This window comes from Larus michahellis, chromosome 1 (genome assembly GCF_964199755.1).
Source record: "Larus michahellis chromosome 1, bLarMic1.1, whole genome shotgun sequence".
Lineage (NCBI taxonomy): Eukaryota > Metazoa > Chordata > Aves > Charadriiformes > Laridae > Larus > Larus michahellis.
In genome coordinates this window covers 127,559,434-127,581,424 of record NC_133896.1, presented here as the reverse complement: position 1 = coordinate 127,581,424, position 21,991 = coordinate 127,559,434, and the positions used below count along the sequence as shown (strand labels likewise).

Here is a 21,991-nt window from a genome sequence, read left to right as displayed (position 1 = left end):
GGAACGAGTAACACACACTCCTGGAAAGGGCTGGTGGCAGCTGGTGGGCATGAGAAGAGGGGAAGGAAAAAGGCAACAGAAAGGAAAACATGCTCAAAAGAAGGGTCTTCACCCTCTTGATCTGGGTGTCCACAGGAGGCAAGCAGATCTTGGGGAGGAGTGGCTGGAGAGATGCCAGGCAGAAAAGGACCTGGGGCTGTTGGTCAACAGCTGGCTGAATATGAGCCAGCAGTGTGCCCAGGAAGGCCAACAGCATCCTGGCCTGTATCAGGGATAATGTGGCCAGCAGGACTACGGAAGTGATCGTCCCCCTGTACTCAGCACTGGCGAGGCCCCACCTCGAGTATGGTGTCCAGTTTTGCACCCCTTGCTACAAGAAAGACATGGAGATACTGGAACGAGTCCAGAGAAGGGCTACAAAGCTGGTGAGGGGTCTGGAGCACAAGTCTTATGAGGAGTGGCTGAGGGAACCGGGATTGTTCAGCCTGGAGAAAAGGAGACTGAGGGGAGACCTTATCACTCTCTACAACTACATGAAAGGAGGTGGTAGAGAGGTGGGAGTCAGTCTCTTCTCCCAAGCAACAAGTGACAGGACAAGAGGAAATGGCCTCAAGTTGCACCAGGGAAGGTTTAGATTGGATATTGGGAAAAATTTCTACTCCTAAAGGGTTATCAAAGCACTGGAACAGGCTGCCCAGGGAGGTGGTGGAATCGTCATCCCTGGAGGTATTTAAAAGACAGGAAGACATGGTGTTTAGCGACTCGGTATAAGTGGTGGGTTTTGTCAGTGTTAGGTTGATGGTTGGACTCAATGATCTGAAAGGTCCCTTCCAAGATAGACACTTCGCTGATTGTGTGATTCTTCTCGTTCTACTGAGGCTGCACTGTCCTACGCCCTGCTGGCCAGCAACTGCAGAGTGTTGTCCCGTAAAAACCAAGAAGGGAAAACGGACACGGCCTCTGAGCAGTCAGAAACGTCAAACACGCTGATGGCACATCATTTTCTGCTGTGAGGCTTTGCTAAGTCTTTCAATATTTCAAGAGATGAATACCTGTGACTGTAGGCAGACTGAAAAAAAATAGGAAGGCCGTGGTATTTGAAGCGCAAGAAACAACGTAGTAATTGCAGCAAATATAATAGAAGAACGCACTGCTGCAAGCACCCCTGGGGGCATCAGCACGCACGGGATCAGCCCGCATGGGGCCAGTTCCCAGGTTTCGGTGGGGCAGCTCATGTAAGGCCCCCGTAAGTGTTCACGCAGCGGGGACCCGGTGCATGAGGTGGAACAAATTAAGCTGAACGGCACTCGAGCTGGCTGAGCTTCCCTCGCCTTTTGAAGTTTCCAGGAACATTTCCAGTCCTTCAGGTAGCTCGGAGAGGGGGAGCTCACGGTGCTTTCCTGCGAGGCACTTGAAATAACAAACTCTAGTGGGTACTGCGGGCTGGCGCCCTGCCAGCAGACAGGCACAGGCCAACATGGAGAAAAGGTTTTTTAATACACTCGCAAAGAATAACTGCTGGTGGACAAAAGAGCGCTTGTATTTTTATTCTTTCCTTTTCCTGCTTCCAGGAAACTTTAAATAGATTGATTAGGGGCATGTATGGGATCGCTCTCTAATGAGCTAGTAGAGGCATTTAATGGCGAGGTGATGCCAGCCTTGGATTCTTTCTTTATTCTTGTGTCTCACTGAATACTGGAGTAGTCATGGTCTTGAGTCTGGGACAGGAATTGAGAAGAATACAGTTTTCCCCCGGGTGAAGTAGAAGGCGCAGAGCTGAGCTGTCTAAGTAAGGTCGCCCATCCCTCTCGGGAGGCAAACCAGCAAGGGTGGCTGCTGGCTAAAGTGCAAATATTCTCAGCCGAGCATTAGCTATAGGATTTGCTTCAGTAATTACCTCTACTTTAGTCTTATGACCCAACATGAGGCAAAATGACTCTTGGCCAAATTACAAGTTGCTGAGAGGTCTAGGGCATTCGGGCATGTGTCCTCTACCAGTTGGAGTGTGTTTCAAGCAGGTGTGTGGTTTTTGTTCTCTGTCTTTTACATATTTTCTAGAGAACTCAAAGGTCTGCAGTTACCAATTGATGCAGGAATAGGAATGGGTTTCTTATTCTTTCATACTAAGCAAAGATGTCTTTGCTACTGGGACCAGCAGATAGGGCTATCTATGCTGGAGACAGCACATGATGGAAGGGGATGTTCCCTCCTTTCTGACCCTAGAGGCAAAAATCCTCTCTCTTTTTATACACAGGCAAAATTCAGACCCCCATTCATATACCTCGGCCTCTGACAATTAGGGAACATAAATATTTGGCTCATGGTAACAATTTTATGTCTTCTAACAAGGGGAACAGCGTTCCCCTAGGTCCCACTCTCTTTGAGCCGTGCTGCTATGACAGTAATGCGATTGTCACTGCCATGGTATGCTTAACCTTTGCCAAACCAGAGCTGAGGCATTAACTCAGATCCTCAACTCACATGTCTTAAAGGGCAACATAACCTGTGCTGCCTCCGCACTGCTGGACCGACACAGTTTGCACCTCAGTAAAAATAAGCACGTAAACGTGACAAGCGTAAGCCGTAACAATGATTGATGCAAATAGAAAAATAACAAAGAGAAGCTGAAAAATAGAGATGCAGTGGAATTCCTAGGACTGGTGTCTCCATGGCACCAGCGGCCCGATACCCTGACAGCAGAAGAAAGGCTACGCTCGTCTGTGGTAGAAAGGATCTCCGTGCCACGCAATGAAATTCCAGCAAACAGGACAAGGACTGATGGTGTCTGGAAGTGGTAGTGCCCCAGCTAATAGTCTGAATTAGATTATGTGAAAAAAGAAGGAATATATAGACGGCCAGCTGCTCAAAGGCTTACTACAACCTTGCTTTTATTGTTCTGCTAAGTTAGAGGTGGGGCATCAGAGGGATTCCTAACATACCACTACTGAGAAATTTTAATATGTTCCACACTGACACATATAAAAAGGAAATAACAGCTGATCATAGTCAGCGGAGACTGCAGCATCTCTTCGTACGCATGCACAGAAGCATGGGTGAAGTGGGGTGCTCTTGGCCAAGGAGACCCAGGCACCCAACACTGGCACTGGCTGAACCTTTCTCCTGCCATTGAGATGAATTTCAGCAAAAGGGCTGTTGAGCGGGAAGCAAGACGACAAAAAAAAAAAAAAGGTGATCTGGGCATGGCTGTTCACTGTTCACCCCATCCCGAGATACCAGGACATGGAGAAGGGCAGGGGAGCTGCGAGGCTGAACATTTAACACTGATGAAAAGAAACACATGTTTACACAACCGACAATGATCCGGTGGAACCAGATATCACAGGGGGCAAAAGTTTAGCTGGGCTCAGCAAAAGGACTTGTTATGTATGGGAGGGTTACAGTTGTAAGGGTTTTATTTTTAAAGAGTTTTTGGAAGGGGTTGTAAACTCTCAGGACTCTGAGAGTTCAGTTGATGGGGTTAGGGAAAAATCCTTCGCCACAGCAAGTTACCCCGTAGCTGCCTGCCGCGGGGTCTCTATGTCTGTCTTTGATGTGGCCGCTTCCAGCCACGCTCAAGAGGTGGATTACTCAAATAACATGGGACTGTGGCATGGTCTTATGTAGCAAAACCTTTCTAAAACTCATAGAGACAAGTGTCTCCTCATACTCAGCAGGATATTAGAGGCAGAGGAATTAGTAGTATTCGTAATATAATTATCTAATATTTATAATTGTAATTACAATGGTAGTACTTGAGGGAAAAAGGGGAGGGTTTTTCATTCTACTTTCAGTTAAACAAATAATCTGCCAGACTTGTTGCAAAAACAAATGTCTCAGTGGCTTTATGCAAGCTTTGCACTGTAGAGAGTCAACTCTCTTCAAGGTCCAAGAACAACCTTGAGCACTTCCTAGTGCATCTGAGAGTGGATAAGCCATGAAGAGGACACAGTCAGCCCCAGGGAAAATGGGGAATGAAGCCAACTGCAGGAGAACTCCCTGTCAAATGAGTCACCACAGGCATCGATGCCATCCCCCAAGGAGGTGTATCGCTACCCTCCCACCTGAGCAAAAGAGATTGCAATCCTGGCAATTCAAGGAAGAACATGCAGTGCTTTCACAAGCCTCGATGGCACGTGAGGGATTGTTCCAGTGGGGCAGATGGCTTTTGTGGAGATCAGCCATGCGTAGGTAGCTAGCTGGGGTATTGCTACTGCAAACTGTGCACAAGACTGTCCATAACAAGTATCCTGCTCTGCAAGGGGGAATCATCAGCATACATGCATCTGATCAAAACCAGGTGCTGCACAAACCCAGGAAACCTGCATGGGACACCTTCAGGTAGAGATCTGAGCTTGTAACTAGAGTAATCAGCAGCCGCTTCTAATTATATCCCTTCACTAAATCAAATCATATATTATTTTGTATGCTTGCAATGTCTATTCCTTCCACATTTGCTTTTAACTGGAAAACCTTAAAGCATCTAGTTATAATACCAGAATCACAAATAAGATTTCATTATTCCAGCAAGAACATGCCAGTGTATATATAAGCCACATTGGGAACCCCTGATTCAAGCTGGTAAGTAATTACTCACCAAATAGTTCTATTTAGGTCAAGGGAATTATTCATGTGTATAACTGCTCACAGATATGAGTAAGGTCCAATGCCCGAGAAAACGTAAGCATCATTAGTAATTCAAAAGAAAAAAAAAAATAGATGTCCTAAAATGTAGATGTTCTTTTGAGAAGGGACAAGAAATAGCACTGTGATTAGTACTTCCGCATTTATTGACCCCACCAGGCAGCTGGGTTGCTTCTCTTAGAAAACAACTTTGCAATGAGGAACTGATTTGAATTAAATTTGTCTCCACTGTTGGTTTTAAATAATCATTTGCCTGTCCTTTTCCAATACGCAGAGTTCTCACCTCTCAGCCCCCGGGGACAGTTACAAAGCTTTAGGAACTGTTAGCAACATTTACAATATAGGAAACATTTTTTCAACTTTGAAGAGCTGCAGAAACCTTAACAAGTTACTTGTCATGCCATCTGCCCCAGGCAGAAACAAATAAGATATATTATGGGGAGGCTATGGGAGAAATTTAAATGAACGTGAGGGGCAGGATAAGAAATCTGCCTGACAGTCCCACAAGAGCCAGTCCACACACACCGTCTTGCAAATTCAGGTTTGCCATAAGAAAATTACCGCCCCTCAACACACGCTCTGTGTGAGCCTGCTTTACTGACACTACAGCAGTAGTACTGAGATCGCTCTTCACATGGTTCATCTGGTTTTTGCTACTGGACCCGTTAATTCGAACTTTTATGGGATGCATTCACTCACCTGAATCCTAGCAGGGAGACGGGGCTTTCTTCCTCAGCCGGGCTCTCTCGGGGCAGCGTCCGTTCCTGCGCCTCGCAGTTACACTACACTCACACTTTACCACCGGGCTCGTACAGTGAAACTCTCCTTTTGTCCCAAAGACACAGAGAACAGTTACGCTCGCGCCTCTGAGGCTGACACACGGCGAAATGATCTGCCGGGGAACGAGGAGAGCCGCCCTCTCCCCTTCAGCAGGCGGTATGGGGTCCTGCAGCATCCTCCCCGTGTCAGCTCCCAACCGCACAGCCACGCTGCATTACGCGTTGCGCTGACGGGGTCGGCTACCTACTAAATATACCCCTCGGGTGTTACAGCGAAGGCAAACACCGTGGCTTCCCTCATAGGCTTCAGCCAATCAAGAGTGCATATTAAATCTGCCCTAATCCATAACCAGTGCTGTCCAGTCCATAGTAAAGCTTCCCAGAAGTTCGGCTAAATAATAATGTGCAAATTAAGAGTGCTCCTGCGAAGCATGACACACAAAGCTAGAAATAAATATTGCCTGTTGTTTCAAATTATTCCGAGCACTCCGGCAGATGACTGGCAAGGGAACAGCATGCGTAAGTAGTGATAAAAGTAAACAGTCCAGCTTTAAACTAGCAGGCTTGCCTGTGTTCATAGAACCCTATTGTAATGGGACAAAGGAGGGTGCTGGCAATACCGGCGCTCTCTCGATGAATTCAGGGCAGAGTCCAGCACGTCCATTCACTCCAAAACCATTACAGCTAGGACCAGCGCAGAGCTGCAGACATGAGCCCGGCACGCTCACAAGAATAGATGTTTAACCAAGTCGCTCAGAAGCACACTGGGGTAGCTATTTGACTACGCACAGGCATCCTTCAGACAGGAGATACAGTTAAAAACACGAGGAGGAGGAGACGCAGGTACTAGAGCTGCGTCGATTCCATATCAACACATTTTAATTTAAAAAATGGTACAAGAGGAACGTGTGTTTGTCAGATAAAGAGATTAAGCACTCGGTTTAAGTCCATGTAATGCTCAAAATCTGTAGGAATCTCATATTTGTGTGCTTACCTTTAAAAATGCATCGCTCCTTCCTCTCGTCACACTCTTTGGAGAGCTAAAAAGAGGTCCTGTTACTTCCAAATGCTTTTGTTCTTCTGTCCCTCTGTCACATGGCTTGCCTTTTATATTTGCAACACACAAAAGTTAGGGCTGTTGTTTAAGAGAGAGAGGGAGAGGGAGAGAGAGAGAGAGGGAATGTCAAATGGAAAAGTGCCATTGCAGTCATATATCAATCAGGGCAGCGGCAGCAGCAGCTCGCTGGCAAATGGGAATTCCACAGAAATGTGAAGCTCTTGTTATCTGAGAAATCACAAAACACCACCAGCCAAGCTCCCCTCTGCAGGGACTTCTTATTATTGGCAAGCCAGGAAATAGAAGGAAATGTAGGCGCTTTTTGTTGTTGTTGTTGTTGTTGTTGTTATTGTTTCGGATCTGGAGATACGTACGCTGTGGCATATGTAAGCCAGTGGAATAGAAATCCTGAATCAAATTCCTTCCTAAAAAAATGCACTGTGTGCAAGATGAAGCAAACCACTGAGAGGCAAGGTAACAGAGCTAAGTGAAGGATCTGAAAGTAATGATTTAAAATGTTGCATATCTGTTTGTACTTGGAAAATATCCATAGAAAAACTACCTTTTACCTGGATTACTCATTAATCTCCTTTTTTTCTGACAGGTTTTTCTTAGATCTTTTTTAACTGTGATTGATCTCAGATATCCTTAATTCAAGCTGTGCTGCTTCACTACAATTGGTCACCTAAATCATCTGACATTCCCTGGCTCTCCAGTTGGGTAAGCAGACAGGCATTTTCTGTATAAATACTTATCTGCAAATCTGCAATTCCAATGCTGCAGATAACCTGCCCTGAAATCCTGAAGTTTCTCTCAAATGAACTCAGAAATTTGCCCACAGAAGCAGAGCTATTTAAGATTTCAAACAAACATTATCTTTCTGCTTTACCCACCTTCCTCTGAAGAATGCCAAGTCTGAAAACGGTTATCCTTCAAACCTTTTATATAAATATTGCATCTTTTATGCAACAATTAATTCCCTGAGGGGCTGAAGGCAGACTCCATCCATTGGAAAACCCCAACTACAACAAGCACGTCGCAGCTCTGGATGCACCAAAGCCTTTTCTCCGCTTCCGCAGAGGAGCATGTCTCACTTCCCTTTGGAGTGCCCCCTAGTCGTCCTGCGGCATTACGGGAAGCACAGACCTTAGCCGGTTAATTAAAAAATAGGCGACATAGCTGGCCATTCACAAGCTGGATCTGTTCAGAAGCACTGGCCAGCAGATGGACGGGGTCTTGTGTCGATTGTGTTTGAACTCTAAAGGAAAGTTGGTATTTGATGGATGATGTTATTAGCTAAATGTCTTATGTGGTATAAGATCAAAGAACAGATGGAAATTATGCCTTAAAAATAGAATAATCTAAAAGGGGAATGGCTTGTAGATGAGTAAGCATCACGGAAACAATAAAGGAGACATTCTTTGGCTTGCTTTGCTGCAGAGACAGGTTTTGGCTGGTGGGATAAACAAATGACCCACTTAGGACCAAGATCCTCAGGATGTGAGTTTTGCTGCACGTTTTTTCCCCTCATATTCAGTGTTTACATTACATACAGTGTTTTGCCTTTTAAGTCAGCCCCGGGTCTCTCTCACCAACCACATGTGTACCAGCTCTCTGTGCCTCCCTCGCAGACACCTCCGCAGTCACCCAGGGTGGATGACGGCAGAGCTCACCAGCATCTTTGCCTCGCCATAGCTGTGGGCTGAAACGTCACCGATGCTCCGGTACTACGCTTAACTTAAACAGATAGACTGCACATAGCGATGTGTTTTAATTTAGCCAACACCCTCTTTTAAAATTAAGACTATTGGCCCTTTGGTCATTACGCTGCCAGATTGTCTCTCGCTTTCTCCATGGGCAAGAATGTGGCTCACTTGCTCCAGTTGCTTGCATTAAGGACCTGCCATGTGCAAGACAAAGGCCTGTCTAAGTAGCTCCTGGATCACATCCTCCAGGAGACAGTATATAGCCTACTCATGGTCCTTACTGAAAACGATGCTTAAGGTTTTACTGGTGCAGCTTAGGTTTCTTATCTTTGCATCATCTAGAGGCAACAATATCTGTATTAATAATTCATTTGGTGCTAAGCATACTTTAAGTACTCAACAATTATCAATAATAGCTCAAACAGTGGTATTTTTGAGAAGTAGTGCTCAGGGATTTGCTGCCACCACTACAAATTCCTAATACAGAAAAATCTGCAGATATCGGACTAGAAACTTTTCAAAAATTGGAAGGGGCTTTCAATTTTTGATCTTTAGCTTAAAGACTGTGTTGGCAGTAAGTGTGAGTTAATCGGCAGGTAATTGACCTCACAGGCTGGTGACTTATAAACAGACACTCTCATTTGTGGCCTTCTGAATGAACTTACACATGATCACAACCACAAAAGTAGAAGTATCAAATGCAGCCTCCCCCACCTCAAGAACACTACGGCCCATAACTTTCTCATAGCTGTTCATAAATCTTCAGCCTCTCTTAAGAACTGTCACTTAATCCCACCCATAAAAGCAGTCATTTTAAAGAAACAAATAAAAGCAGAAAGCACAGGAGCTCAGAGCTCAGTTTTCAAAGATGATTAGACATCTGAGTTGACCCCAGATATTAGATAAGATTTCCAGAAGATCTCAGGTATCCTGCTTCCATCAGTTCTAAGCTGTGTTCCCTTCAGAGGGAGTTTATCTCACTTCATGGTAGTTGCCTGAACACTAAGTTTAGGCTCTCCCAGCAGCAAATGAAGAGTCTCCATCCCAAATTACTTTCAGTTCAAGACAGTTTCAGGTCAGCATCAATAACAGTTTTTCTCTCTGTGAACAATCAAAGGTATTCTGCTGACTCAGTTGGACTAAATATCTGTTTTTTTAAATAGATAAAACCAGGTGAGATAAATCCCTCCCTCAAGGACTAAGGCTGTAATTTTGAAGAGATGGAGATCCACCTCTGCCTGGAGTTCTGCCAGCCTCCCTCGTTCCATCTTCATGAAATGTGTTGCAGACCTGCAACCCTAATTCACAGGTTTCCTTATTCCACCACCATATGACTGACAAGACTCATGTTTGTCCTCGGAAAAAAGCATTGTACTACCATTACCTGCAATTCAGTGGGACTGAAATTGTTTGCCCTTTCGCCACCATCAAACACTGTGTTGCTTCCTCAAAGGTGCAGGATTTCACCTCTCCATCGTGTGCACGTTGTGAAATGCATTCAGAATTTTGCAGGAAAATCGGGTTTTCGTTTCCATCTGAAGGATTGTCCAGTGCTGCCATTTTGTAGTCTTCCCCAGGCAACTTTTACGTTCTGAGATGGTGGACAACAGGCCTCCATATCATCAAATGTACTGCCAGAACAGGCACTACTTGGTATCTGTGCTGGTGGTGTCTGCGAAGACCATGACTGGAGTACATATGCAAGGACCATTTTTAAGTGTAGTTATATACTCACGCACAGACATAAACACGAGCACTATTGCTGCGAGCAGTTAGAGGGAGTACGATGTATAGGAATGTGGTCCAGGGAAGGACGATGCTTTGTTCCACTATTGAATTGGTAAAGGGTGGTTTATATTTGGGGCTTGGCTATCAGTATTCCTTTCGTAGTTGGGAATGTAAGAGGAAGTGGAAGTATTGCAATGATAGTCTACAGTAACAAGCAACATAATACTTATATAATGAATATATACTTTGTGCAGAGGAGAGGTACCCAGAACTTTTATAGGAAGTTTTTTATAGGAAGTCTTTTCTATCATTTTAATAATCAAAATAAGTATTAGGTAAATTATATTCCCAATAAATAGAATTACATACCCACATACATCAGCGTAGAACCAAGTGGCACAAAAGCCTGTTCAGGCACTCAGTGTTTCTCATCTCTTCTGTCACCCTGTTGTGCATTCCCTCAGATTCATTTTTCAAGGATATTTAAATACCTAAATGCATAACCTAAATGGGCCTCTTCTTTCAGTGTTTAAATGCATCCATGAATGTGTGTTGTTATGACACGGTATCTGGAAAAGTTGATTCAGTGCCTTACACATATGCCATTATAACAGCAAGGCTCCCTTCACCTAGAGAATAAGGCTGCTATGGAGAAGACTGTAAAAATCAGATCTGAACTATTTGCTTATTCATTTTATCACAGAAGTCAGAAAGACATATTGCCCGTGGACTATACTCAGACTTTAGTTTGACTTGAAAATGTGGTCGCGGCAGGACCGTAAATTGGTGTCCCGCTGGCTCCTTCAGCAAGAAGCAGGAGCCGGTCAGACAGGGCTCCCCTGCGGCGTGCTGCCTACAGGGTGCAAATGATGTTGGAGTATCGGTGCTTAAAAAAGACAAGATCAAGAGTCTGAGAAGGAAAACAGTACATCAGGGAGAGATCTTGGATGAACAGTGGCTTGAAGAGGTCTGTGTGAAAGAGGCAGGCGGCTGTCAGGAGGGGGAAGGCCAGCATGAGTGATCCCCCTGCACAAAGCCTCTGCTCTGCCCTCCTAACAAAAAGTCGCTGCCTGCCATTAGTCACACCCAGGCTCCCCCGCGCTCACCACAGAGCCGTGATGAGCAGGTTGTGTAGCCCAGCTGAAGTGCTTATACACTAATGCACGTAGCATGGGTAACAAACAGGAGGAGCTGGAAGCCATTGTGCAGCAGGATAATTATGATGTAGTCGCCATCACAGAAACGTGGTGGGATGACTCACATAGCTATAGTGCTGCCATGGATGCCTATAGGCTCTTCAGGAAGGATAGGCAAGCAAGGAGAGGCGGGGGTGTGGCCCTGTATGTTAAGGAGTGTTATGAATGCTTTGAACTTAATGATGGTGATAATGAGACCGAATGTTTATGGGTAAGAATCAGGGGCAGGGCTAACAAGGCGGATATCGGAGTAGGAGTCTGTTATAGACCGCCCAATCAGGATGAGGAGGCAGATGAAATATTCTATAAACGGCTAGGAGAAGTCTCAAGATCGCGAGCTCTTGTCCTCGTGGGGGACTTCAATTTGCCGGACATCTGCTGGGAATACAATACAGCAGGGAGGGAACAGTCTAGAAGGTTCCTGGAATGTGCTGGGGATAACTTCCTGACACAGCTAGTGAGAGAGCCAACTAGGGAAGGTGCCCTGCTGGATCTGTTGTTTGTAAACAGGGAAGGTCTTGTGGGGGATGTGAAGGTTGGAGGCTGTCTCGGGAACAGTGACCATGAAATGATAGAGTTTTCGATTCTGCGAGAAGCAAGGAGAGGGGTCAGCAGAACTGCTACCTTGGACTTCCGGAGGGCGGACTTTGGGCTTTTCAGGAGCCTGGTTGACAAAGCCCCCTGGGAGGCAGTCCTCCAGGGCAAAGGAGCCCAGGAAGCCTGGATGATTTTCAAGAAGGAAGTCTTAAAGGCGCAGGAGCAGGCTGTCCCCATGTGCCAGAAGACAAGCCGTCGGGGAAAAAGGCCGGCCTGGCTAAACAGGGAGCTAGTGTTGCAACTTAGGGAAAAAAAGAGGATCTATGGCCTCTGGAAGGAAGGGCAGGCCACTCAAGACAACTACAAAGAGGTAGTTAAGCTATGTAGGGAAAAAATCAGGAGGGCCAAAGCCCAGCTGGAGCTAAACCTGGCTTCTGTTGTCAAGGACAACAAAAAAAGCTTCTATAAATATATTAGCAATAGGAAGAGGACTAAGGATTATCTCTGTCCTCTAGTAGATAGGGCCGGCAACATAGTGACCAAGGATGAGGAAAAGGCTGAGGTACTTAATGAAGCCTTTGCCTCAGTCTTCAGCAGTAGGACCAGTTGTTCCCTGAGCACCCAGACCCCTGAACTAGAAGACAGGGATGGGGAGCAGAATGAAGCCCCTCTAATCCAAAGGGAAATGGTGAGGGACCTGCTTCAGCACCTGGAGGTGCACAAATCTATGGGGCCGGATGGGATCCACCCAAGGGTATTGAAAGAGCTGGCGGAGGTGCTCGCCAGGCCACTTGGTATCATTTATGAGCAGTCCTGGACAACCGGGGAGGTCCCAGCTGACTGGAGGTTAGCAAATGTGACACCCATCCACAAGAAGGGCCGGAAGGAGGATCCGGGGAACTACAGGCCAGTCAGTCTGACCTTGGTGCCTGGGAAGGTCATGGAACAGATCCTCCTCAGTGCCATTACACGGCACATGCAGGAGAACAGGGTGATCAGGCCCAGTCAGCATGGGTTTGTGAAGGGCAGGTCATGCCTATCAAACCTAATATCCTTCTATGATAAGGTGACCCACTTAGTGGATGAGGGAAAAGCTGTGGATGTTATCTACTTGGATTTTTGCAAAGCTTTTGACACTGTTTCCCACAGCATTCTCCTGGAGAAACTGGCTGCTCATGGCCTGGACAGGTGTACTCTTCGCTGGGTAAAAAACTGGCTGGATGGCCGTGCCCAGAGAGTGGTGGTAAATGGAGTTAAATCCAGTTGGTGTCCAGTCACAAGTGGTGTCCCCCAGGGTTCGGTGCTGGGGCCGGTTCTCTTTAATATCTTTATCAATGATCTGGATGAAGGGATCGAATGCACCCTCAGTAAGTTCGCAGATGACACTAAGCTGGGCGGGCGTGTTGATCTGCTTGAGGGTAGGTTGGCTCTGCAGAGGGATCTGGACAGGCTGGACCGATGGGCTGAGACCAACGGTATGAGGTTCAACAAGGCCAAATGCCGGGTCCTGCACTTGGGACACAACAACCCCATGCAGCGCTACAGGATTGGGGCAGAGTGGCTTGAAAGCAGCTCGACAGAGAAGGACTTGGGAGTGTTGGTTGACTGCCGGCTGAATATGAGCCAGCAGTGTGCCCAGGTGGCCAAGAAGGCCAACAGCATCCTAGCCTGTATCAGGAATAGTGTGGTGAGCCGGACTAGGGAAGTGATCATCCCCCTGTACTCGGCACTGGTGAGGCCCCACCTCGAGTACTGCGTTCAGTTTTGGGCCCCTCGCTACAAGAGGGACATGGAGGTGTTGGAGCGTGTCCAGAGAAGGGCTACAAAGCTGGTGAGGGGTCTGGAGGACAAACCTTATGAAGAACGACTGAGGGAGCTGGGGTTGTTTAGCCTGGAGAAGAGGAGGCTGAGGGGAGACCTTATCACCCTCTACAACTACCTGAAAGGAGGTTGTAGAGAGATGGGGGCTGACCTCTTCTCCCTGGTGACAAGTGATAGGACAAGTGGAAACGGGTTCAAGTTACGTCAGGGGAGGTTTAGATTAGATATTAGGAGACATTTTTTCACTGAAAGGGTTATTAAACATTGGAATAGGCTGCCCAGGGAGGTGGTGGATTCACCATCCCTGGAGGTGTTTAAAAAAAGGGTAGATGGGGCACTTAGGGACATGGTTTAGAAGTGGCTCTTGTCAGGGTAGGCTAAAGGTTGGACTCGATGATCTTAAAGGTCCCTTCCAACCTCAACAATTCTATGATTCTATGATTCTATGACATGTGAAGAAGCCTGCATTCCTACACATTTTATGCCCATTTCCCTCATGGTTACCCACTCAGGTTTTGCCTCTACGTTTCCTTCAGCTCCCTGACCCCTGCATCTCCTGGTGATGTATAAGGCTTCACCTTGCCTTTGCTCCCTCACACAAAATTTTCAACTGCTTTTAAAGCCCCTACAAGACTGTTGGCTGAGCAAGGGGCAGCGTGCCCTCCATGGCTAGCAATCACATTCTCATCATCCAGCACTCTGTGGCCCCTCGCCTCCTCAGACTGCCAAACAGTGGGTGCTTCAGTTTCCTTCTGCAGGACAGGAATAGGATGCAACACTCCTGCCGAAGCACCACAGTGCCTTACATGTCCAAGAACTTGTCTAGAAACTTTTGTTTTCTTGGAGACCTTTGCTTTGCTGTTAAAACTGGTTGAAATTGGACAGCTGGTTGAAATGTCAATGGGAGAGTCTAACATCAGGGCAGACAGACAAAAAGGCAACTCAATCCTATGAGAAAATCATAAATTAGAGAGTAAAGTCTTTTTTCTACCTTCGGACTGCTGGAAGGCACAGTCTTTTTCTCCTAGCAGAGACTGCGGCCACCATAATCTCTGTCTCCACCACCTTTGGAGTGACTGGCTACACCTCTCTGGTCTCCTTTGCTACTTCTTTATATTTAATGGAGAAAGAAGCCTACCTTGTATCTGTGAATGTCAGCAATATGGACCAACTGTTCTGCAGACACTTGTAAGATTTATCCGCCTTTCCTTAAGTCAGATACCTCAGTCCCAGCTTGGGTCCTCCTATTGTCAGCAGAAACCACAAGTAGGTACTGCCTGAAGGGCTGTTTGCTTGATGATGATAGGACCAGGTGGAATTGCCTTTTGGCAGTATCTTTTTATCTCTATTAATAACAAAGGGAGCGAAGAGTGCCTGGTTCAGATTTAGTCATCCAGCTGTTAGATGCCTTGGTAAGGGCAGATGAATTCCACCTTTAAGTTTGTTTCAAATTATTTCGTAAGCATATGCGGCAGATACATAACATACCGGATATCTATAGTTGCACATAGGTCAATGCGAAATATCTTGCTTTTTTTGCCAAGGCTGCAGGGAAACTTTTGTGTCAAACAGCGTAGGATAATGACACTTGATGTCCAGTGTGCAATTTGCAGTGTATTTCTTCCAGCTAATAGAGGCAGAGAGAGTTTCTCTGTGAAGACTTGTAGTCTGTCAAATGCTTATCCAAGTATCAAAGAACAGTTATGATCCGTCCTACAGGATTCCAAAACCACATCTAAAAGCAGGCTGCATTAACCCCAGACTCTTGTAGGAATGAGTTATAATCATGTCCCCCCGGCTTTCAATCTGGAACTTAGGACCTTGGGATAGAGCTTACATGTGGTGTCTCTGGCAATTTCTCTCGTGCCCTTCCAGCATTTGCATCTCTTCCTCCCCATGTGGGTGGTATATGGTCCACTTTAGGCACCGAAATTGATCTCTCTACCCCACCATCCCAAACCACAAACAGTAACATTTCTACGGTTTCCTGCCCTCCTTGTTCCTCAGGAGGTCAGAGTTTGCCAGAAAGTCCTGAACAGCATCCAATGGCACAAATGGCAGTTTTGCCTGAGTACAAACTGGGGGTTAATGTTTCTAAATGTGGTTCAAAGTAACTTCCCTCAGCAAGGGTCAGATCCTCAGGGCCTCCTTGTAGCTTTTTTATTGCTAAGGGTCAAACTGTGGCTTCATTTCTAGGAGCGATTGCAGGAGAGAGAGAAAACACTAAGGTGGCAGTAGTATCTCCACTTCATTGAGAAGGGCATCGTTGCCTTCCTCAGTATAATATCAGATTAGGACTGTGATTTGAACAACTTTTCCATAATGACAAAAAACTTCCCATAAATCCACTTAGAGCAGCAAAAATGACCTGGCAAGATACAGGCAGATACTAACAATGGCAACCTTATTTTTCTGCAGTCTCCTGCCAATACCCACATGACGTGATTTTCTTGCAGTAAAAGTGCAATAAGCAAAGCGGAGGAGACGTTTTTCGATGCTGTTTACCATGAGAAATTAAAGCCAATTAATTTTTCTACCACCCAGGTTTGTGTGGCCACTCCCTGTGCAAGACCTCATGTTTAAAAAGGAAACATTAAATGAAAGTCAGTCTCAGCTAATTTGGGTTAAAACTGCAGGGCAGCTTGCCGTATGTGAAGTTGCTGAGAAGAAATGCTATTTAGAGCAGGAAATTGGTGATTCATAATTGACATTAACTCCAGTTACCCTCCAATGTGCATGCTGCACTTCATGTGAAATTATTATAAGCAAAGAAAGGCCATTCCCTTGAGCAAGTTCAAGTTAATGTTTAGGAAACCATTTAAGTTATTATTAGGACAAAAGTCATTCCGGTGGAATGGTCGGATGCTCAGACTGCGCCCTCAGCTGCAAAACCTGTGCATTTTAGTACCTCTTTGCAGGTAGCTCTTCAGACATATGGTCATTTTGGCCAATTCACTGAAATCCCAGCTTCACAAATGTCCCCAGTCAAGACTCCCACCTACTAAACAGGGCCAGGAACAAGTCCTTTTTTGGCACTCCCTGTGGGCAGCTTTCTAATTGCACCGAAATCCGTGCTAGTCTCTAGTTGTATGCGTGCACACAAGTCCCTTTGAACTCAGATGAACCCCTGGAGCCCCAGCAGTTGGTGGGAGCAGAGCCACAAGGACATGTCCGTACACAGCTGCGTGCGGACCCCGGCTTCAATGCAATCTATGCCTATCCTGGCAGATGCCAAAGTTGCAGAAGGCAGCTTGCTGCAATTCGGACTGTAGAAGGAGACAGCCCAGGGGCCAGATCCTCACCTAATTAGAGCCAGCAATGCTCTGTGGCTTTTGGTGCAACCCGTGACCTTGCACTGGGTGCAGATTTGATGCCACCGCTGCCTGGTCCTTGACAGCTGGATGCTCTGCCTTCTGGTCTCCACACTGAACCTCCTTAGAGTACTGCAGCTTATTCAGTCCAAATGAACATATGAACTTAATTATTCCACCATACTATAAGCCTAGAATAAGAATTAAATAGATCTTGTTATGGATTTTGGTGTGAGTGAAGTTTTGGCATCTTATGCAACTTTTTATGATTTTTTTTTTTTTAAATAAAAGCAAGAACATCTTTCTGATATAGAATATACCTCAAACTGGAAGTGTAAATCAGAGGCAGACTTCAGGTACAGAAAGAGAGTAAAGACTCATACGGTTATAACTTCAAGCACCTTATTAAACCACTGCCTGATTACTACCTTTAGAAAGGAGTGATTTGGATTCCTCTTTACAAGGAGAGATGCTCTGCAGGCCCTATGTGGTGCATGACCAAGGACCCCATAAGAGAAACCAACCATTCTCCACAGCTGGTCAATCTCCTGGGGGCCTGCTGACTGCAGGGGGATACTCAGGGCACAGAGGGGTGACAGGTCATGGAAAGCCAAGGGGTTCACTGTCCTCCTGAGCCCCAGCTTGGGCTGTGATGAGCAAGACCACAGAGGGACATTTTTGGGTAGCAAGGACAGCAGTGCACAGCCTCAGGAGCAAAACAAGCTAAGAAAACATTCTTTGTGTAAAAACAGCAGTGGGAAAAGACCTGACAGAGCTGAAGCACGCTGGAGCTGGAGAGGGCACCAGAAGAGGGCATGAACTGTGGTGTACTGAGAGTGAGCACAGTAAGGGTAAGAGAGGTCACCAGCAAGAGGCAGGAGAGGCAGGAGAAAGGTCCATTCCTTGGTGTTTCCAAATAATCTTCAATTCTGCCAGGCAAAGAAGCCATTATTATATGAGGAGAGGCTGAGGGAACTGGGCATGTTTAGTGTGGAGGAGGCTGAGGGGAGACCTCATTGCCCTCTACAACTACCTGAAAGGAGGTTGGAGAGAGGTGGGTGTTGGCCTCTTCTCCCAGGTGAATAATGACAGGACCAGAGGAAATGGTCTGAAGCTGCGGCAGGGGAGGTTTAGATTAGATATGAGGAAGAATTACTTTACTGAAAGAGTGGTCAGGCGCTGGAACAGCCTGCCCAGGGAGGTGGTTGAGTCACCATCCCTAGGTATTTAAGAAATGTGTAGAGTTGGCACTTCAGGGCATGCTCTAGTGACAGAGATTGTAGGGAGGTTTTTTTATGTGTGTATGGTTGGACTCGATGATCTCAAAGGTCCCTTCCAACCATGAAGATTCTATGATTCTATGATTCTATGATTCTATGATTATAGAAATGTGAGTCCTGTGCTTCATCTAAAAGCTAAAATGATAAATAAGACGTTTTCAAATAGAGGATACAAGAAGGAAAGTTTGCCCTCACATAGCAGAGCCAAAGCTACAGCTTCAAGAGCTCCAGGAACCCTGGCAAGAGCCTCCCTTGCTGCCTGGGGCAGAGCCTGGAGGCAACTGCAGGAAGCAGAATTAACTCTAGAGAAAGGAATTAGGATTTGCCAAGAGAAGGAATTCAACCAGAACAGACCGAGGCTGATGAAAAGACAGGCAGAGACTCTGGAAAGAGCGCTGAAATGGAAGGGCAAGCCGAGTCTACTGTGCTGGGAGACACTAAAAGACCATATATGATGCACGTGCCTTGGCAAGCCACACCTATGCCCAGCATTTGGGAAAAGATGCAAGAATCGCAACAGATTATGTTGTCTGAGACAGAATCAACATGAACCTGTGGCGCACAGCATGGTGAGGAGGATGGTGACAGCACCATTAGAGGGAAGGGACTTATTCACAGGAGCCATGAAAAATGCTGTGGCACAACATAAAAGGACAACTAGCCCATAGGCAAATGGCAATAATCAATTTTTGGTTGGACAGAGCTGCACAAGCTGATAACGTGTCTGACAGGGTTACGAGCACTGAGAGAAAAGCTACAGGCAGCATAAGGTAAGAAAAGAAAGGGTTCAGAAGGGCTATTCCCTACTGAAGGAGATAAAGGCATGTGCAAATGAAAGAGAGTTCATAATAGTGTCAGGGATTTTTAAAATGTCACATCCTTGATCTCACCCCCAGGGTGAATGCACTGGAGTCAGAACAACAGCGGAAAAAGTCGAGGGTCTCCAGGGAGTAGAGATGGTCTCTGCAAACTGCAGAACAGGGCACAAAAGCATCTCACCCTCCCCATCCCCGCTCCAGGGGGGTGGCTGGAGCCTCTCACCCCCAGCCCGGAGTGAGGGCTGCAAGCACACTGCCCTGGGAATCAGCGGTCCAGGGAGATGCTCAGCCCTGGAGGGACTCCACATCCATCCACAGGAGGAAATGTCGTGTACTAAACAAGGAAAATGAAGTCAGTACATGATCAGACCACATATTCCTTTTCTCCCAGAGGGGGATGGCTTTTAGGAGATGGTTGATACCACACACTACACCTGACGGACCAGGCAGTGCTCTTGGGTAGAAGCTGATATTGAACAAAGTGTGCATTCAGCATCCTCATTTCCAAGATGTCCTCACCTCACTGCCATTGGGGCAGTGATCAGAACTGGAGGTGTTTCTCAGGGAAAGAAACCTCTCAAGAAAAGCCACCTTTTGACTGCATAAATCTTCCTGGACATAATCTTGTTGTCTGAAGGGAAGAAAATCAACAGCTCTGAGCTCAGGAAATGGCTCAGCCTCCCAGGGCTGCAGCAAAGCCAAGAAAGATTGCAACTCCGTGCAACAGAAATCACATTCCTGTCAGGGAAGACAACAGAGCGAGGGTGCAGGCAGATCCTGGTATGGCTGAAATCATTACTGTTACATCTCTCCCAACACACAAGGAAAGGATGCAAAGTGTCCTTGGCATGGTGACCTGTATGGGGAACACACCTGCAGCACCAGCAACCTGACAAGGCTCGTGGGCAGCTCTGGCTGGTGCTCGCGGTGTGTAAGTTTTAATAAAGACTTTGTGAAAGAGGAAGAAACCTTTAAAGAATCTTTGACCCTGCACCACTGTGAGAGTAAGCTTAAAATTCAATTTCTCACAGACACCTCCAAGCAAAGGACGAGTGATTGCCATGCCTGGAGATCAGCATTTTGTGTACCATGCACAGCGTGCCTCTTAATGTCTCTGAGAGCAAAGGAGAAAGCAGGTCTGGATGCCATCACATAGAGTGCAGCCTCCGATTGCCAAAGATAGCAGTTCAAGCTGTTGGATAGGATGAAGGCACCAGTTTTTTCCACTCCCTAGCAAGCATTAAAGACAAAATTTTCATTCCTAAAAGAAGACTTTCAAGGTTCAAGGACACAAAAAGGGCAGTAAGGATCTGGGCATGTTGCTAACGAGAAGAGGCTGATGTAGGAAGCTCAGGTGGTGTTCCCTGCTGGTCCACGCTGCCTAAGTGTTAGCCCTCTCCTTGCCTCTCTTCTGGGCTGCCCCAGTTGGCTGCCTCCAAGGCAAACCTCACAGAGAAGGAAATAGGACTTACTGATGTTGCGGTGAGCCCATGGCCTTGGGGCTGGGACACAGATATATTAAGTGAAAACCCTTGGAAAATAGGTGGAAAGATTTGGGTTTTGCCACAGACATTTTACCTGATGTAAGAATATCTGACAAGGGCACAGCCTCATGAGGATGAGGCAGACCATGAGGTACAGGTTTGGAAACACAACCAGCCATCCTTTTAAGCCCCTAGCCAGTTTGTCCCATTGCAGTGGGCTGGGGCTGAGCTCCAGAGCTCAGGGCAGCCAGTGGGTTTGCTGCCTACTAACAGCACTGGTGCAGGCATCTCAGGCAAAGCCAGCATCGCCACTCAACACTGAAAGGCTCTTCCGAGGCTCAGCAAGCACCGCTAATCAGGACATTGCCTATATGGCATTATCTTCTCTGCTGTTGATTCCTCCTTGCTACATTTATTGTTTAACCTGGTAGGAAAGAAACAGGAAACTTGTTTGGAATCGTGACTGTGCTCTAGGCTTTCTAAAAGTCCTCTGGAGTTTGGGGAGATGGTACTTGCAGTTTATTGTACTGCTGTTCAACACAGAAAAGAGATGGTCGGTCTGTAGGAATTGTTGCCTTTTTGTTCTTTTTCTGGTGTTGTTCCGGCTCAAAACAGAAGACCTTCAAAATCAGATATCAAATTAGAAATACGCTTATAACCAGCAAGACTGATCGTTTTAGTGATGCTGAACTGTGTCCAACACAATTTGATATAGATGCGGCAGCCAGAGCACAGACTGTTGGTGCAATGAAAGCCCTGTGGGCTGTGCACGCAATTCCTGCACCGCAGCCTCTGTCACCACCACTGCACTACCTGTGCAGCCTCAGCTGCCTGTCCCTGGATTTGTCATCTGCAAATAGTCATGCAAGCTCATGCGTGTAGGGAAGTCAGTCAAGGTCATTCAACTATCTGGATGACCAGGAGCTGTAGCGTAGACAAGACTGGCATTTTTGGTACTATGTCTTCTAAAGCTGCTTACCGCATGGTTAGATAACATCGCAGGAGAAATACCCATCCAGCACATCCAAATCTCTCCCCTCTTGACACCGGGGGTGAATTGCAGCCTCCAGATCTCCCACGGGAGTGAAAAGTCACAGTGACAATCTACTCAGACAGTTCTGTGGTGCCAGAGCCCTTGGGCAGGAGTGCTTCACCGCCATGGCAGGGCAGCACGGACACCAGCCCCGGCTACAGAGGGCTCCACACCGCGAGGCTGCTCCCAGGAACAGTCTGCACCACGAGCTTGGCTGCTCCTCACCACCACCATTCGCTGCTGGCCACTGTTGGAGATGGGATGCTGGCTGGGTGGACCTCTGCCTGGAGCAGTGCAGCCACGTTTAAGGTTTTATGATTGCTGTGGTAAGATACGTTATAGCACGGCACAGGGTGGCACAACAGTTTACTGAACTAAGGGAATCAAATGATGAAGTCCAAATGAAATGGTTTTGCTTCTTCAGAACAGAACTTCTCAAAACTTTTAAAATCAAGCCTTCTGATAAAGAAAAGCAATATCACGGTTTGTTGATTTTGTTTGTCTGGGGATTTAGGTTGTGGTTTTCTTCTGAGATCGTTACATTTTCACAGAACATTTCATTTGCATTTATTCTGCACTTTCCTGGGGAAAATGATGCTG

General features: G+C 46.5%; 1 protein-coding gene across 9 annotated transcripts in view; it reads right to left on the bottom strand.

Annotated features, from left to right (window-relative positions):
- The window catches only part of NDP (norrin cystine knot growth factor NDP), a 58,984-nt gene that overhangs the window by 21,343 nt on the left and 15,650 nt on the right, over positions 1-21,991 (bottom strand). The window contains exons 1-3 of one of the 9 annotated variants that reach the window (XM_074603403.1): positions 7,371-7,510; positions 6,415-6,555; positions 5,341-5,466 (exon numbers count right to left, since the gene is read on the bottom strand). The gene's annotated coding sequence lies outside the window, so the exon portion shown is untranslated. Of the gene's footprint in view, positions 1-5,340; positions 6,188-6,414; positions 7,106-7,370; positions 7,555-21,991 lie in introns of those variants that run through there. The other 8 variants (XM_074603394.1, XM_074603409.1, XM_074603435.1 and 5 more) reach the window with 8 other exon arrangements.